The 18,201-nt window shown below is 47.3% G+C and overlaps 5 non-coding genes across 5 annotated transcripts; all 5 read right to left on the bottom strand.

Moving 5' to 3' along the window:
- Nucleotides 1–1,914: 1,914 nt before the first annotated feature.
- trnar-ccu (transfer RNA arginine (anticodon CCU)) lies at nucleotides 1,915–1,987 on the bottom strand. The gene has a single exon. It is a non-coding gene; the product is annotated as a tRNA-Arg (tRNA).
- Nucleotides 1,988–3,011: 1,024 nt separating this feature from the next.
- On the bottom strand, nucleotides 3,012–3,084 carry trnar-ccu (transfer RNA arginine (anticodon CCU)). The gene has a single exon. It is a non-coding gene; the product is annotated as a tRNA-Arg (tRNA).
- A 10,663-nt stretch (nucleotides 3,085–13,747) lies between these two features.
- Nucleotides 13,748–13,820, bottom strand: trnar-ccu (transfer RNA arginine (anticodon CCU)). Its single transcript has one exon. It is a non-coding gene; the product is annotated as a tRNA-Arg (tRNA).
- Nucleotides 13,821–17,373: 3,553 nt separating this feature from the next.
- On the bottom strand, nucleotides 17,374–17,446 carry trnar-ccu (transfer RNA arginine (anticodon CCU)). Its single transcript has one exon. It is a non-coding gene; the product is annotated as a tRNA-Arg (tRNA).
- A 378-nt stretch (nucleotides 17,447–17,824) lies between these two features.
- Nucleotides 17,825–17,897, bottom strand: trnar-ccu (transfer RNA arginine (anticodon CCU)). The gene has a single exon. It is a non-coding gene; the product is annotated as a tRNA-Arg (tRNA).
- Between the last annotated feature and the right edge of the window lie 304 nt (nucleotides 17,898–18,201).

Genomic DNA, 18,201 nt, shown 5'->3' with positions numbered 1-18,201 from the left:
TTAATTAATTGAATTTAATTAGTTCGGATTCTGTGTCCAGTTTTGGTGGTCTCACAAGGTGGGGGATATTGAGGCTTTGGAAAGGATGCAGAAGAGGGCTTCAAGATTAATTCCCATTTTAGAACAGTTCTCCCACCCAGATAGGCTCAACAAGCTGGGTCTCTATATTTATTGAAGTGTAGACTCAGGGGTGATTTGATCGAGGTTTATAAAATAATGAAGGGATTAGACTGTGTTTAGTGTGGACCAATTATTTCAACTGAATAGCTCAGGGAGGACCAGGGGTCCCGTTTACCAGTTATTTAAGGGCAGATCTAGATTTGATGTTGGTCGTTTCTTCCTTTCCCAGAGGAGAGTGGACCAGTGGGACAGGTTGCCGGCTGGTCTGGTGAACGCTGATTCGCTGTATGTGTGTTTATCAGCTGTGGCTCAGCCAGTCGCACTCTTGTCGCTGAGTTAGAAGGTCATGTGTTCAAGTCCCACTCCAGAGACTTGAGGACAGAGTCCAGGCTGACACTTTAGTGCAGTATTGAGGGAGAGCTGTGCTGTATTTCAGGTCAGGTGTTTGTGAAAGATCACATGATATTATTTTGGAGTTGCCCCAGTGTCCTGGCCAATATTCATCCCTCAACCAACATCACTAAAACAGATTATCTGGCCATTGTCTCATTGTTGTTTGTGGGGTCTTGCTGTGCACAAATTGGATGCTGCATTTCCTACATTACAACAGTGACTACACTTCACAATTACTTCATTGGCTGTAAAGGGCTTTGGGACGTCCTGAGGTCATGAAAGGCGCTATATAAATGCAAGTTCTTTTTGAAAAAAGCTTCCTCCAAGTCCTGCTTCTCAGACCGAGGGTGGAGATTACTTTGTAGAAGAGTTAGTTATCTGATAATATAAATCAGAATCTATGTGATCTCCTCGACTAGTTTTGATCATCTAAAGGGGTCAGAGAGGAATTTCCAGATTTTATTTCCCTAATTGTCCTCTATTTTTAATCTGTTTTTTTCACCTCTCCCAGGGGATTACACGGCTCTGGGTGGGTGGGGAGTATCTGTATCGAGATGCATAGGGCAGCACAACTTTATGGGACAGGCAAGATAGACCAGTTGGTCTTTTCCTGTCTGTCACTTTCATTTGCTCGAGTGACTCCCAAACTCATTGCCTCCCCCATTAGGCCACTGGGGTCACAGCTACTACCACAACCTTTGTGCAATTGGTCATTGCTCTACGCTCTCATAACATTCTACCTGTTCTTGTCGCCACTCACTTTGTTTTTATCAATAAATATATCTGCCAATTCCACACACTTCAGCAATGATTGGTAGCAGTTGTGAACACTTTTGATTTCCTAAAACAGTCCTGGCAAGTGTAGACGAGAGTTCTGGTCCCTGAATGGTGGGTTGACATCCGGTGGGGTACTCGTGTCTGATGGGAGCAGAGTAACGACCCCCCCCCCATCATATCTATCTGGTGGTCCTGGTAAGGAGTTGCGAGTCAGGGTAACAACTGTTCATGTTAGAATGGACTCTGACACTGAAAAAACCCAGAGCATGACCTGCTGGATGGAAAGCAGTGCAAGAAATGGGTTTCCTCTTGTACTGTTAGGCATGGAAGAGGAGGAGAAGAAGAAGACAGTGTTCAGTAAAATGAGGAAAGGAGGTAAAGGGACATTATTTGCCTGGAAAATGCAGGTGACATTGTTCCCTGAGTATTGGGATGGCGCACAGCTTGGTAGAAGCATCGCATTGGTTTGTGCCATTGGAAAGCAAGTGACAGAGTGAGAAGGGTGCTGGACAGGAACTCCCTGGATTGGTTGGGAAGTTAAAAGGAAAGCTCCCTGACTGTCACAGAATGGAGCAATGTTCAGAGAAGGTGTTTTGGGTTTTGTTTCAGAGCGAAAAACTGCTTCACCCCAGATGGGACTTGAACCCACAATCCCTGGCTTAGGATGCCAGTGCCTTATCCATTAGGCCACTGGGGCTGTCTGTAATAGGAGCTTGGTGCTTGCAACTTGCCCCTTTGTCCCTATCTATTCACTGCCAAATTTGATGCCTTTTTATGGGCCGGCCCTTTCTTTTCACACACAATCACATTGTATCAGTTCCAAAGATCCCAGCAATGACGTGACAGGATCTGACTTGCTTTTGTGTGTCAGCAATTGGTACAGTTGAGTGTTGGGCAAAATGTTGATTTTATGTGAAAAGCAAGTGGTTTTGTCGATGTTTCCTTGCCCCTCCTGGGAATAAGTTTCATCAATTCACAGGACACCTCCTGTGATTGAGCTCTTTGATTGCTCTGCATTTCAGCAATGATGTGGAGATGCCGGTGATGGACTGGGGTGGACAAATGTAAGGAATCTTACAACACCAGGTTATAGTCCAACAAATTTATTTTAAAATCACAAGCTTTCGGAGATTATCTCCTTCGTCAGATGAATGAATGGAAAGGTTCTCAAATCGCATATCTTATACTATGTTGGGACAGCATCACACATCATTCCAAGGCGGCCTTCGAGACACACAACAACGCAAAATCGTCGAGCAGAAGTTGATAGCCAAGTTCCGCACCCATGAGGACGGCCTCAACCGGGATCTTGGGTTCATGTCACGCTACACGTAACCCCACCAGCAAAAAGGGGGGAAAAAATTATATGTTTTTTAAAATTCTCTCTCTCTCTCTCTCTGCCATTTTGAGTTTCTTTCTGCCTACCTGTGTAATAGACACAATGTATATCTAGTGTACTGGGACGTGCTGTTCTCCGTGACTGGCCTGTTTGAATAACAACGACACCTTTTGATTGGTGTGATGCTGTCCCAACATAGTATAAGATATGCGATTTGAGAACCGTTTCATTCATTCATCTGATGAAGGAGATAATCTCCGAAAGCTTGTGATTTTAAAATAAATTTGTTGGACTATAACCTGGTGTTGGAAGATTCCTCACATTTCAGCAATGAGGACAAAGAGCTGGTTTTAACAGAATGCAGTTGGTTCAAAACCAAACTCACCCCAGATAGGACTTGAACCCACAATCCCTGGCTTAGGAGGCCAGTGCCTTATCCATTAGGCCACTGGGGCTGCACACTATTGGTGTTTGGTGCTTGTGACCTTTCCCATTGTCTCTATGGATTCACTTCCAAACTTGAGGCCTTTTTATTCACAATCACATTGTGTCAATTCCAAAGATCCCAGCAATGATGTGACAGGATCTGATTTGCTCTTGTGTGTTGGACATTGGAGTATTTTGAATTGGAGCAATGTGATTTGCCCCATGGCTCTCGGACTAAATATGACGATTAGTGAAGAGGAGGGCCCCACTCTTACAAATCGTCCAATCAAACTAAAATGAATACAACTAAAAATAAAATTAACCAATGATCTGGTTCCTTTCGTTAGTGACACAGTTGCTGTCCTGCGTCGCCCACGAAGGCTTCAAGTGTATTGGTGGAGCCCACGCGATCCCTCTCCAAGGTCACCCGGGTGTGTTGAAGGCCGTGGAACAGCGGCCAGCAGTCAGAACAATCCTCCATGTGGATGCTTCCAGTGGATGGTGGTTTTAGCCTGGCCCAGGAACATCCCCACCAGGGGTTCATCTGATCTGCTCACCCCCCGCCTCTCTCCCCCACCCTGTGCACTGGGTGCCCGAAGACAAGGACTTCAAGGTAACTGAAACTTGAGGCACGGCCCCTTTAAATAGTGAAACAGGGGTTGCAGCCTCCGGTACTGTAAATAAAGATAATGTATATCTTCATCCAACCCACAAAATGGACAAGTGGCCGGGTATCTGTGAAATGGCCGAGGAGAATGTTCATGCAACCCTCTCCACCCCAGGTCTCCAATGGTGCAGAGGAGGAACCCCAAATACAGGGCTTTCCTGAGGGGACACTCGCCTCTGCCGGCCAGCAGGATATTACCCGAGGGCATGTCGGGACGGAAGGCGAGGGAGAGTATGCAGCAGTGACCTATTCAGGAAATCCCTCCACTCAGAGCAGAATGGGCCCAAGGGAATCTCCGAGAGATGCCTCAATTTGGGAGGTCGAGGTTTCTGAGGGAGACTTTAGTGCCTCGCACCGATGAGCAGATCCATCCAAATATGGGTGAGATTCACCAGAATGGCTCCATATGGCTGAGCCTCCTCGACACACTCAACTGAGTCAGGGTCAATTGTGATTTTAGCCCCTGGATGGCTTTGGCTACAGGCCAGATATAATTGTCAGCTCATCGGCTGCTGGAATCCTCATCCATGGCCTTGTCACCTCCAATCTTAACTATTCGAATGCTCTCCTGGCCGGCCTCCCATCTTCCACCCTCCCTTAAACTTAAGCTGATCCTAAACTCTGCTGCCCGTATCCTAACTCACACCAAGTCCCGTTTTCCCATCACCCCTGTGCTCGCTGACCTACATTGGCTCCCGGTCCAGCAACACTTCGATTTTAAAATTCTCATCCCTGTTTTGAAACCCCTCCATGACCTCGCCCCTCCCTATCTCTGTCACCTGTAACCTCCTACCACCCTCTGAGATCTCTGTGCTCCTCCAATCCTTGACTCTTTCAGATCTCCGATTTTAATTGCTCCACCATTGGCGGCCGTGCCTTCAGCTGCCTCGGATCGAACCTCTGGAATTCCCTCCCTAAACCTCTCTGCCTCTCCACCTCTCTCTCCTTCTTTAAGACGCTCATTAAAACCTACCACTTTGATCAAGCTTTCGATCACCTGTTCTATTATCTCCTTTTGTGGCTCATTGTCAATTTTTGTCTTATTGTAATTTACCAGAATGGTGCCAGGGATGAGGGACTTCAGTTCTGGGGAGAGACTGGAGAAGCTGGGATTGTTCTCCTTGGAACAGAGAAGTTTAAAGGGAGATTTAATCGAGGCGTTCAAAATGATGAAGGATTTTGATAGAGTGGATAGGGAGAAATTATTTCCACTGGCAGGAGGGTCGGTAACCAGAGGACACAGAGTGAAGATAATTGGCAAAATCTCCGGGGGGGAAATGAGGAGAATTTTTTTTACTCAGTGAGTTGTTGTGATCTGGAATGCACGGCCTGAAAGGGTGGTGGAAGCAGATTCAATAGTAACTTTTAAAAGGGAATTGGACTTATACTTGAAAAGGAGAAATTTGCAGGGCAACAGGGAATGAACAGGGGAGTGGGACTAATTGGATAGCTCTTTCAAAGAGCCGGCACAGGCACGATGGGCCGAATGGCCTCCTCTGTGCTGTTCAGGGAAGATCACACCTTACAAATTTGATTGAATTCTTTGAGGAAGTGACAAGGAGGATTGATGAGGGTAGTGCAGTGGATGTTGTCTACATGGATTTTAGTAAGGCATTTAACAAGGTCCCACCTGGCAGACTGGTCAGAAAGGTAAAAGCCCATGGGATACAGGGAAAGGTGGCGAATGGGATCCAAAATTGGCTCAGTAACAGGAAACAAAGGGTAAAAGTCGATGGATGTCTTTGTGAATGGAAATCTGTTTCCAGTGTTGTGCCACAGGGCTCAGTGTTGGGTCCCTTGCTGTTTGTGGTATATGTTAATGATTTGGACTTGAATGTAGGGGGCATAATTGGCAAATTTGCAGATGACACAAAAATTGGCCGTGTAGTTGATAGTGAAGAGGATAGCTGTAGACTCCAAGAAGATATCAATGGGTTGGTGGAGTGGGCGGAAAAGTGGTAAATGGAGTTCAACCCAGAGAAGTGTGAGGTAATGCACTTAGGGAGGGCAAAAAGTAAAAGGGAATACCCAGTAAATAGGAACATATTGAGAGTGGTAGAGAAGTGAGAGACCTTGGAGTGCATGTGCACAGGTCCCTGAAGGTGGCAGTACAGGTAGATAAGGTTCTGAAGAAGGCATACGGAATGCTCTCCATTATTAGCCGAGGTATAGAATACAAAAGCAGGGATGTAATGATGGAACTGTATAAAACACTGGTAAGGCCACAGCTGGAGTATTGTGCGCAGTTCTGGTCACCACATTATAGGAAGGATGTAATTGCTCTGGAGAAAGTGCAGAGAAGATTTACAAGAATGTTGCCAGGGCTTGAAAATTGCAGCTACGAGGAGAGATTGGATAGGCTGGGGTTGTTTTCCTTGGAGCAGAGGAGGCTGAGGGGAGACTTGATTGAGGTGTACAAAATTATGAGGGGCCTAGATAGAGTAGACAGGAAGTACCTGTTTCCCCTAACGGAGAGCTCAAGAGCTAGAGGACATAGATTTAAGCTGATTGGCGGAAGGATTAGAGGGGACATGAGGAAAAGCTTTTTTACCCAGAGGGTGGTGGGTGTATGGAATTCGCTGCCCGAATTGATTGTAGAGGCAAGGACACTCAACTCGTTTAAAAAGTACCTGGACCTGCACCTAAAGTGTTGTAAGCTGCAGGGCTACGGACCGGGTGCTGGAAGGTGGGATTAGAATGGGCACCTGGTTGTTCTTCGAGCCGGCGCGGACACGATGGGCTGAATGGCCCCCTTCTGTGCTGTATCTTATCTATGGTTCTATGGTTCTATGATTCTAAGACAAGGCAGTCGCGCATCCTCCGCAAGTCAATGGGATCCCTCACCGTGAGGAGTGCATCATCGCCATGAGCTGAAAGGATCGCCTCCACACCCGGCTTGTACAGAGACAGTCCCAACAATCTGTTGCATAAGAGGTGCAGGAAAGACTCTGTGCAGATCAAATATAACTGGCCTGACATGGGGCCTCTTGATATTCTCCTCTCCCAAACCACAGGTTGGGGTGGGGCCATCAAAGATCCATTAACCTTACTCAGACACTCAGCAGTGGCAAAAAGAAATGGGATCTGGGCGACGAAATGTGTCCCAAGCCCCAAAGTCCACAGGAGACCTAACAGATATTGGTGATCCACCCCATCGAGGGCCTTCTCCTGACCACCACCTCGACATCAATCGCAGCATCAACAATTCACCCACCATCCTCCTCCAGGTTGTCGTCCTTATCCCACAAGCCAATACCATTGTCCCCAGTGAAGACGACCAGTTTAACCAAGCAGCTGATCAATACAATTCCTACAAGTTCTGGAAACATTTCTAACCACCAGCACACACACTATCATCTATCCAATAGACCAGCTATCTTGTTGTCCTCAGCCATTCTACCTCGACCCCACCCCGAGGATCGGAGGCAGAGGAGTCCCTCAAGGGGTCCTCTGTGGGTTCTGGGCCAGACAGGGAGCAGCAGCCTGGGGCCCCCCCGCCCTATCCTTTGGGCAGTGTGACTCACGTATCAGGCACGGGGGATAAAACCATGCCTGACACAAAGCCCAGAGACAGGGAAAGGGACCGTCCCCTTCACCACCACCGCTGCCCAACCCAGCCAAGGGGGGAAACCTATTTACATCCACCACCAGGTCAAGTACATCCTGGGACAGGTCAACCAGGGCCAAGGTCGGAACATCTTGACTTCATCACTTTTAAGTGTATAGACTCAAGCACCCTACATTCATAGACACAACACACTAAGTGCACAGATGTCAGCACTGTATGAGCACTAAGGACGGTATCTTGATAAATATCAATCAAGGAAACAGACAAATCCTTAACTTCTCGCCAAGGAACAGTCTGGGGTTTACCGCCCAGCCTACGAGTGAATGATGTCAACGTTTGCCCCACGAAACTGCCTTCCATCACCCAGTTCCTATTGAACATGAGTTCACCTTCCCAACACCCAGTTAGGATGCCCACAAGTTACTGAGTGAATGAATTAACCCTTTCTTGCCATAGAAGTCAGACAAGTCTTGCACTAACAATTGCTTATTAACTTCAAATCATGATTAGCAATACTCAAACATTGAGATGCCAATAATTGGTAGATAGGATCATTAACAAAATGAATAGCAGGCACTTCAGTGATATTACAATAATTCAGCATTAACTGGGTCGCTGCTTATCAAATAGTCGTTGAGATCAGTGCCTGAGATTGATATAAATTGGTGAAATTAATTTAGGACTAAACTCCTTCGTTAACTGGCAAGTTAACAGCATTAGATAGCTAGTCTATTGGATAGATGATAGTGTGTGTGCTGGTGGTTAGCAATGTTTCCAGAACTTGTATGAATTGTATTGATCAGCTGCTTGGTTAAACTGGTCGTCTTCACTTGGGACAATGGTATTGGCTTGTGGGATGTTGAGGTGATCAGCCTCCTTGTGTTGAGGTGTTCTCCGTTCCTCATGGATCCTCTGTCCTTTGGGCAAATCCACCTTACGCAGTGAGAGCAGTATCCGGACTAGGTGGAGAAGAGAGAGGAGTGAGGGAGGTGAGAGAAGGTGAAAGTGGAGAACAGAAACTGAAGTTGAAGAGAGAGAGAGAGATGAATGGAAGGGAGAGAGTGAAACAGACGGCAAGGAGGTGAAAGAGAGACACAGAAGCAGAGAGGAAGATACGCAAAGTGAGGGGGGAGAACGATGAAACTAGAGAAAAATGAGGCAAAGATGGAGGAGAGGGAGAGAGCAAGAAACAGAAATGGAGGAAGAGAGAAAAATGAATGTGAGGGAGGTGAGGGGGCGATGGAAGTGAAGGTGAGGGTCCAGCATTGAGGAGAGAGATATGAAAGGAGTGAGAGAGAAATAGAAGAAGAGGAGAGAGCAATAATAAGTGGAGGAGGAGAAAGAGAAATAGAAGTGAAAAAGAAAGTGAGAAACAGAATTGGAGGAGGAGAGAGAAAAACAGAAGTGAAGGAGGAGAAAATAAAAAAGAGAATGGTGGAGAGAGAAACATAAGTGACGGAGGAAAAAGTGAGAAACAGAATGGGGCAGGAAAGAGAGAAAGTGAGAAATAGAATGTTGGAGGAGAAGAAAGTGGGAAATAGAAGTGGAAGAGGAGAAAGAGAAAGAGAAATGGGAGAGAAGAGAGAAACATAATGGTTGAGGAGAAGAAGGTGGGAACAGCTGTGGAGAAGATGGTGAGAAACAGAAGTGGAGAAGAGAGAGAAACAAAGCAGTGAAGCAGAGTGAGACATTACTACACCCAGTATCCTCAGCTAGAGGAGGGAGAAAGACTGAGGGGGAGTTGGTGGGATGACATCACTTGCCAGAAATATCGACAGTTCTGCCTGACATGCCCCCGTGCCTGGATCGTGCATTGTCAGGGTAACATCCTGGTGGAGAGAGGAACATAGGAACAGGAAGAGGCCATTCAGCCCCTCGAGCCTACTCCGGCATTCAATTAGATCATGGAAGATCTGTATCTTAACTCCATCTGCCCGCCTTAGTTCCCTAACCCCCAATACCCTCACCCAACAAAAATCGATCAATCTCAGTTTTGTAATTTTCAATTGACCCTCAGCCTGAACAGCTTTCTCGGGGGAGAGAGTTCCAGATTTCCACCACCCTTTGTGTGAGGGCGGGATCAGCGATCGGGAGAGGGAGGGGGACAGAGATCGGGAGAGGGAGGGGGACAGCGATCGGGAGAGGGACGGGATCAGTGATCGGGAGAGGGAGGGGGACAGAGATCGGGAGAGGGAGGGGGACAGCGATCGGGAGAGGGAGGGGAACAGCGATCAGGAGAGGGAGGGGGACAGCGATCGGGAGAGGGAGGGGGGCAGCGATCGGGAGAGGGAGGGGGACAGCAAACAGTGGGGTGGGAACAGCAATCGGGAAAGGGATGGGGCAGCGATCGGGAGGGGGAGGTGTACAAGAGGGGTGCGGGCAGCAGTGGTTATACTGTGGTGATGAGATGAACCCTCCTGCACCTCCTGGTTCCACATTCAGGTAAGTATATTTAATAATTGACCATTTTAATGCTGGCCCTTTCAGTACCCCTGGTTGGCTGCATGTCGACCAGGTTTTCCTGAATACAGCCGGCGGGAACAGTACGAATGGGGGGAGTAAAGATGGAGAGAGTTCGCACTGTGTTTCCGACATGTTCCCCCACATCTTAACTTGGCTGAATTCTTATGGTTCCTTGTGGGGGCAGGGGAGGAGACAGGGGGATTGATGGAGGCGGGGGTGGTGACGTGGAGGTTGAGGGGGGTTGACGTGGAGAGAGAGCGAGGCGATGGGGAGAGGGAGGGCAGGCGATGAGGAGATTGAGGGGGGTCGATGGGGAGAGAGAGCGAGGCGATGGGGAGAGGGAGGGAGGGAGGGAGGGCGGGCAACGAGGAGATTGAGGGGGGTCGACGGGGAGAGAGAGTGAGGTGACGGGGAGAGGGAGGGCGGACGACGGGGAGAGTGATCGAGAGAGCGGAAGGGAGTGGGCGAGGGGAGTAGTGACCGATACATGGCGGGGGATAGAGGGGGTGAAGAGGTGAGTGACGGAGTGAGGCAGGGGACAGGAGGGAGAGGGAGAGAGAGGGCTAGGGGAGTGATTGAGGGAAGGAGGGAGAGAGAGGGGTGTTCGTGCCGGGGATGCTGATGAGGCCTGGGGTCTAATTTCCATTGATCTTCGGGCCTCTCGGTTCGGGCCTGTGCTGGTCGGCCCAGACCAAAATCTAACCCACAGTTTTCATGCCACAGCCTGAAAGCTTTGAGAATGACATAGAAATTACAACACAGAAACTGGGCGTTGGCCCCAACCAGTCGGTGCTGGTCTTGATCCCCCACACGAGCAGTATCCTAATCCCATGTGTCCGCCCTATCCCTTCGTTCCCCTTTCCATCAATCACCTGTCTAACCTGTTCTTAAATGTTGACACCATCCCTTCTGCAATCACTGTCTCCAGTAGTGTATCCACCATAACCCACAGCCTCACAGCCCTCTGTGCAAAAACCTTTCTACTGCTCTCTGTCCTCAATCTCTTCCATTTAATCCTGTATCTAGATTCACCATTACCTCTTGCCTTAAACCCGCTATTCCATGAACTTTTTCTATAACCTTATCTACTTGCGGTGCTGCTTTTAATGTCTTGTGCAGTTGAAGCAGATATTGCTGGCACCTTTTGTATTTGGTTATTTTAAAAGCTGATTTCCTGACCCAGGATGCAGTGATCAACCTGAAGTCTGTCCAAGAACTCGCCAAAGACCTGGGCTTTGAATGGACCATTGTGGCTTCCGAGCTGGGATTCACAAGGGCGGAGATCGGCCGTTTTCACACGGCCTCTGTTCAGAAAAAGGTGCAAGCAAAGAAAATGTTCGAGAGCTGGTATGTCGAAAGCTCCATCACTAAAAATGAATAGTCTTAAGGAGTGGGATCTCACTAATGTTTCTGAGCTAGCATTTAATGCAATGACCCTCTCACCGTTCTGATATTGTACGCAGCTCTCCAAACCGGCAGACAATGGGCCGTCTCCCAATGTACATGGTGACTGGGTGAGGTGCTGAGTGCGTAGTGACAGGCATGGAGGAGAAACACTTGCATTTATATCGCACCTTTCATGGCCTCGAGACATCCCACAGCACTTCAATGAAGTACGTTTCAAGTGTAGTCATTTCAAAGTGAAGTTGTAACGACACCAAATAAGGGGGTAGAGTTAATACTGAGGAGGACTGGGAGAAAATACAAGAAGGCATCAATAAACTTGCAGAATGGGCTTGTAATTGGCAAATGAATTTCCATATACATTAAGTGTGAGGTGGTACATTTTGGGAGGAAGAATAAAGAGGCCACCTACTCCTTGGAAAATCAGAGTCTAAATGGGGTCGAGGAGCAGAGGGATCTGGGGGTCCAGATACACAAATCAGTAAAAGTAGCAACGCAGGTTAATAAGGCCATAAAAAAAGGCAAATCAAGCACTAGGGTTCATTTCTAGAGGGATAGAATTGAAAAGCAGAGAAATTATGTTGAACTTGTATCGAACCTTGGTTAGACCACACTTGGAGTACTGAGAACAGTCCTGGTCTCCATATTATACAAAGGATATATTGAGAATAGACTGATGGGGCAGTAATTGGCCGGATTGGATTTGTCCTGCTTTTTGTGGACAGGACATACCTGGGCAATTTTCCACATTGTCAGGTAGATGCCAGTGATGTAGCGAATTACATTCGATGTAATTCTATGTAATGTAGGAAATGTGGCAGCTAATTTACACACAGCAAGATCCCACAAACAGCAATGAGAGAAATAAACAGGTGATCTGTTTTTTTTGTGATTTTGGTTGAGGGATAAATATTGTCCCGGACACTGGGGAGAACTCCCCTGCTCTTCTTAGAAATAGTTCCATGGGTTCTTTTACATCCACCTGAGAGGGCAGACGGGGCCTCAGTTTAACGTCTCATCCAAAAGACGGCACCTCCGACAATGCAACACTCCCCCAGCATTGCACTGGAGTGTCAGCCTGAAGTGGGATTTGAACCCACAACCTTCTGACTCAATCTTTGAGCCAAGGCTGATGCATAAAAGTTGGTCTGATCGGTGTTCCCAGAGACTTGAGCATATAATCTCGGCTGACACTTTAGTGCAGTACTGAGGGAGAGCTGTGCTGTATTTCAGGTCAGGTGTTTTGGAAAAATGACATGATGTTATTTTGGAGTTCTCCCCGGTGTCCTGGCCAATATTCATCCCTCAACCAACATCACTAAAATAGATCCTCGGGTCATTATCTCATTGCTGTTTGTGGGATCTTGCTGTCCGTGAATTGTCTGCTGCATTTCCTACATTACAACAGTGACTACACTTCAAAATTACTTCATTGGTCTATAAAGCGTTTTGGGACGTCCTGAGGTCATGAAAGGTGCGATATAAATGCAAGTTCTTTGAAAAAACATTTCCTCAAAGTCCTGTTTCCAGGACCAAGATGGAGATTACTTTGCAGAAGAGGTAGCTATCCCATAATACAAATCAGGGTCTCTGTGATCTCCTGGACTAGTTTTGATCACTAAAAGGGGTCAGAGAGGAATTTCCAGATTTTATTTCCCTAATTGTCCTACATTTATAATCTGTTTTTTTCACCTTTCCCAGGGGATTACACGGCTCTGGGTGGGTGGGGAGTATCTGTATCGAGATGCATCGGGCAGCACAACTTCATGGGACAGGCTAGATAGACCATTTGGTCTTTTCCTGTCTGTCACTTTCATTTGCTCGAGTGATTCCCAAACTCATTGCCTTCCCCATTAGGCCACTGGGGTCACAGCTCCTACCACAGCCTTTGTGCAATTGGTCATTGCTCTACGCTCTCATAACATTCTACCTGTTCTTGTCGCCATTCACTTGGTTTTTATCAATAAATATATCTGCCAATTCCACACACTTCAGCAATGATTGGTAGCAGTTGTGAACACTTCTGATTTCCTCAAACAGTCCTGGCAAGTGTAGACGAGAGTTCCGATCCCTGAATGGTGGGTTGACATCCGGTGGGGTACTCGTGTCTGATGGGAGCAGAGTAACGACCCCCCCCATCATATCTATCTGGTGGTCCTGGTAAGGAGTTGCGAATCAGGGTAAGAACTGTTCATGTTAGAATGGACTCTGACACTGAAAAAACCCAGAGCATGACCTGCTGGATGGAAAGCAGTGCAAGAAATGGGTTTCCTCTTGTACTGTTAGGCATGGAAGAGGAGGAGAAGAAGAAGACAGTGTTCAGTAAAATGAGGAAAGGAGGTAAAGGGACATTATTTGCCTGGAAAATGCAGGTGACATTGTTCCCTGAGTATTGGGATGGCGCACAGCTTGGTAGAAGCATCGCATTGGTTTGTGCCACTGGAAAGCAAGTGACAGAGTGAGAAGGGTGCTGGACAGGGACTCCCTGGATTGGTTGGTAAGTTAAAAGGAAAGCTCCCTGACTGTCACGGAATGGAGCAATGTTCAGAGAAGGTGTTTTGGCTTTTGTTTCAGTGCAAAAAAGCTGCTTCACCCCAGATGGGACTTGAACCCACAATCCCTGGCTTAGGAGGCCAGTGCCTTATCCATTAGGCCACTGGGGCTGCACACTATTGGTGTTTGGTGCTTGTGACCTGCTCCTTTGTCTCTATGGATTCACTTCCAAACTTGAGGCCTTTTTATTCACAATCACATTGTGTCAATTCCAAAGATCCCAGCAATGATGTGACAGGATCTGATTTGCTCTTGTGTGTTGGACATTGGAGTATTTTGAATTGGAGCAATGTGATTTGCCCCATGGCTCTCGGACTAAATATGACGATTAGTGAAGAGGAGGGCCCCACGATTACAAATCGTCGAATCAAACTAAAATGTCTGCAACGAAAAATAAAATTAACCAATGATCTGGTTCCTTTCATTAGTGACACAGTTGCTGTCCTGCGTCGCCCACGAAGGCTTCAAGTGTATTGGTGGAGCCCACGCGACCCCTCTCCAAGGTCACCCGGGTGTGTTGAAGGCCGTGGAACAGCGGCCAGCAGTCAGAACAATCCTCCATGTGGATGCTTCCAGTGGATGGTGGTTTTAGCCTGGCCCAGGAACATCCCCACCAGGGGTTCATCTGATCCGCTCACCCCCCGCCTCTCTCCCCCACCCTGTGCACTGGGTGCCCGAAGACAAGGACTTCAAGGTAACTAAAACTTGAGGTGCGGCCCCTTTAAATAGTGAACCAGGGGTTGCAACCTCCGGTACTGTAAATAAAGATAATGTATATCTTCATCCAACCCACAAAATGGACAAGTGGCCGGGTATCTGTGAAATGGCCGAGGAGAATGTTCATGCAACCCTCTCCACCCCAGGTCTCCAATGGTGCAGAGGAGGAACCCCAAATACAGGGCTTTCCTGAGGGGACACTCGCCTCTGCCGGCCAGCAGGATATTACCCGAGGGCATGTCGGGACGGAAGGCGAGGGAGAGTATGCAGCAGTGACCTATTCAGGAAATCCCTCCACTCAGAGCAGAATGGGCCCAAGGGAATCTCCGAGAGATGCCTCAATTTGGGTGGCCGAGCTTTCCGAGGGAGACTTCTGAGCCTCGCGCCGATGAGCAGCTCCGTCCGAATATGGGTGAGATTCACCGGAATCGCTCCATATGGCTGAGCCTCCTCGACACACTCAACGGAGTCAGGGTCAATTGTGGATTTTAGACCCTCGATGGCTTTGGCTATCGGCCAGATATAATTGTCAGCTCATCGGCTGCTGGAATCCTCATCGAACAGCTTGTCACCTCAAATTTTGACCATTCCAAAGCTCTCCTGGCCGGCCTCCCATCTTCCACCCGCCGTAAACTTAAGCTCATCCTAAACTCTGCTGACCGGATCCTAACTCACATCAAGTCCCGTTCTCCCACTGCCCAGTACATCCCAGACTCTGTTTACCTTCGCAGCAAGGGCTCTCCTCTCCACCACCTTTGTGTCACTGAAACTGATCACGTGTAGATGGGTTTATGGAAGAGTAGTTCAGACAGAATGGCCAATACCTCAGACTGGGCAGAAATCCTGCTGGATCTCAGCAACTCCCTGGATAAGACAGGCAGCTCCTGGAAGGACGTACGTATTCCTTGCAGTTTTATGAGAACATAAGAAATAGGAGCAGGAGTAGGCCAATCGGCCCCTCGAGCCTGCTCCGCCATTCAATAAGATCATGGCTGATCTGATCCTAACCTCAAATCTAAATTCATGTCCAATTTCCTGCCCGCTCCCCGTAACCCCAATTCCCTTTACTTCTAGAAAACTGTCTATTTCTGTTTTAAATTTATTTAATGATGTAGCTTCCACAGCTTCCTGGGGCAGCAAATTCCACAGACCTGCTACCCTCTGAGTGAAGAAGTTTCTCCTCATCTCAGTTTTGAAAGCGCAGCCCCTTATTCTAAGATTATGCCCCCGAGTTCTAGTTTCACCCATCCTTGGGAACATCCTTAACGCATCCACCCGATCAAGCCCCTTCACAATCTTTATGTTTCAATAAGATCGCCTCTCATTCTTCTGAACTCCAATGAGTAGAGTCCCAATCTACTCAACCTCTCCTCATATGTCCGCCCCCTCATCCCCGGGATTAACCAAGTGAACCTTCTTTGTACTGCCTCGAGAGCAAGTATGTCTTTTCTTAAGTATGGAGACCAAAACTGCATGCAGTATTCCAGGTGTGGTCTCACCAATACCTTATATAACTGCAGCAATACCTCCCTGTTTTTATATTCTATTCCCTAGCAATAAAAGCCAACATTCCATTGGCCTTCTTGATCACCTGCTGCACCTGCATACTAACTTTTTGATTGACTTGCATTAGGACCCCCAGATCCCTTTGGACTGCAGTAATTTCCAGTTTCTCGCCATTATGATGATAACTTGCTCTCTGACTTTTCCTGCCAAAGTGCATAACCTCACATTTTCCAATATTGTATTGCATCTGCCAAATAGGCTGCCAAGTTTCCTACATTAGAACAGTGACTACACTTCACAATTACTTCTTTGGCTATTAAGCATTTTGGGACGTTCAGAGGTCACGAAAGGTGCTATATAAATGCAAGTTCTTTTCAAAAATACTTTCCTCCAAGTCCTGTTTCTCGGAAGAGTTAGTTATCCTATAATATAAATCAGGGTCCATGTGATCTCCTGGACTAGTTTTGATCACCTAAAGGGGTCAGAGAGGAATTTTTGGATTTTATTTCCCAAATTGTCCTACATTTTCAATCTATTTTTTTCACCTCTCCCAGGGGATTACACGGCTCAGGGTGGGTGGTGAGTATCTGTATCAAGATGCATAGGGCAGCACAACTTTATGGGACAGGCTAGATAGACCAGTTGGTCTTTTCCTGTCTGTCACTTTCATTTGCTCGAGTGACTCCCAAACTCATTGCCTTCCCCATTAGGCCACTGGGGTCACAGCTCCTACCACAGCCTTTGTGCAATTGGTCATTGCTCTACGCTCTCATAACATTCTACCTGTTCTTGTCGCCACTCACGTTGTTCTTATCAATAAATATATCTGCCAATTCCACACACTTCAGCAATGATTGGTAGCAGTTGTAAACACTTTTGATTTCCCAGAACAACCTTGGCAAGTATAGAAGAGAGTTCTGGTCCCTGAATGGTGGGTTGACATCTGGTGGGGTACTCGTGTCTGATGGGAGCAGAGTAACGACCCCCCCATCATATCTATCTGGTGGTCCTGGTAAGGAGTTGCGAGTCAGGGTCACAACTGTTCATGTTAGAATGGACTCTGACACGGGAAAAACCCAGAGCATGACCGGCTGGATGGAAAGCAGTGCAAGAAATGGGTTTCCTCTTGTACTGTTAGGCATGGAAGAGGAGGAGAAGAAGAAGACAGTGTTCAGTAAAATGAGGAAAGGAGGTAAAGGGACATTATTTGCCTGGAAAATGCTGCTGACATTGTTCCCTGAGTATTGGGATGGCGCACAGCTTGGTAGAAGCATCGCATTGGTTTGTGCCATTGGAAAGCAAGTGACTGAGTGAGAAGGGTGTGGACAGGAACTCCCTGGATTGGTTGGTAAGTTAAAAGGAAAGCTCCCTGACTGTCACAGAATGCAGCAATGTTCAGAGAAGGTGTTTTGGCTTTTGTTTCAGAGCAAAAAACTGCTCCACCCCAGATGGGACTTGAACCCACAATCCCTGGCTTAGGAGGCCAGTGCCTTATCCATTAGGCCACTGGGGCTGTGTGTAATTGGAGCTTGGTGCGTGCAACTTGTCCCTTTGTCCCAATATATTCACTGCCAAATTTGATGCCTTTTTATGGGCCATCCCTTTCTTTTCAGACAGAATCACATTGTATCAGTTCCAAAGATCCCAGCAATGACGTGACAGGATCTGACTTGCTTTTGTGTGTCAGCAATTGGTACAGTTGAGTGTTGGGCAAAATGTCGATTTTATGTGAAAAGCAAGTGGTTTTGTCGCTGTTTCCTTGCCCCTGCTGGGGAAAAGTTTCATCAATTTACAGGACACCTCCTGTGACTTTGCTCTTGATCTCTTTGTATTTCAGCAATGAGGACAAAGAGCTGGTTTTCTCAGAATGCAGTTGGTTTAAAACTGAGCTCACCCCAGATGGGACTTGAACCCACAATCCCTGGCTTAGGAGGCCAGTGCCTTATCCATTAGGCCACTGGGGCTGCATACTATTGGTGTTTGGTGCTTGTGACCTGTCCCTTTGTCTCTATGGATTCACTTCCAAACTTGAGGCCTTTTTATTCACAATCACATTGTGTCAATTCCAAAGATCCCAGCAATGATGTGACAGGATCTGATTTGCTCTTGTGTGTTGGACATTGGAGTATTTTGAATTGGAGCAATGTGATTTGCCCCATGGCTCTCGGACTAAATATGACGATTAGTGAAGAGGAGGGCCCCACGATTACAAATCGTCCAATCAAACTAAAATGTCTGCAACTAAAAATAAAATTAACCAATGATCTG

The sequence above is a fragment of the Heptranchias perlo genome, chromosome 11, assembly GCF_035084215.1.
Source record: "Heptranchias perlo isolate sHepPer1 chromosome 11, sHepPer1.hap1, whole genome shotgun sequence".
NCBI lineage: Eukaryota > Metazoa > Chordata > Chondrichthyes > Hexanchiformes > Hexanchidae > Heptranchias > Heptranchias perlo.
This window is presented reverse-complemented; position numbering and strand designations above follow the sequence as displayed.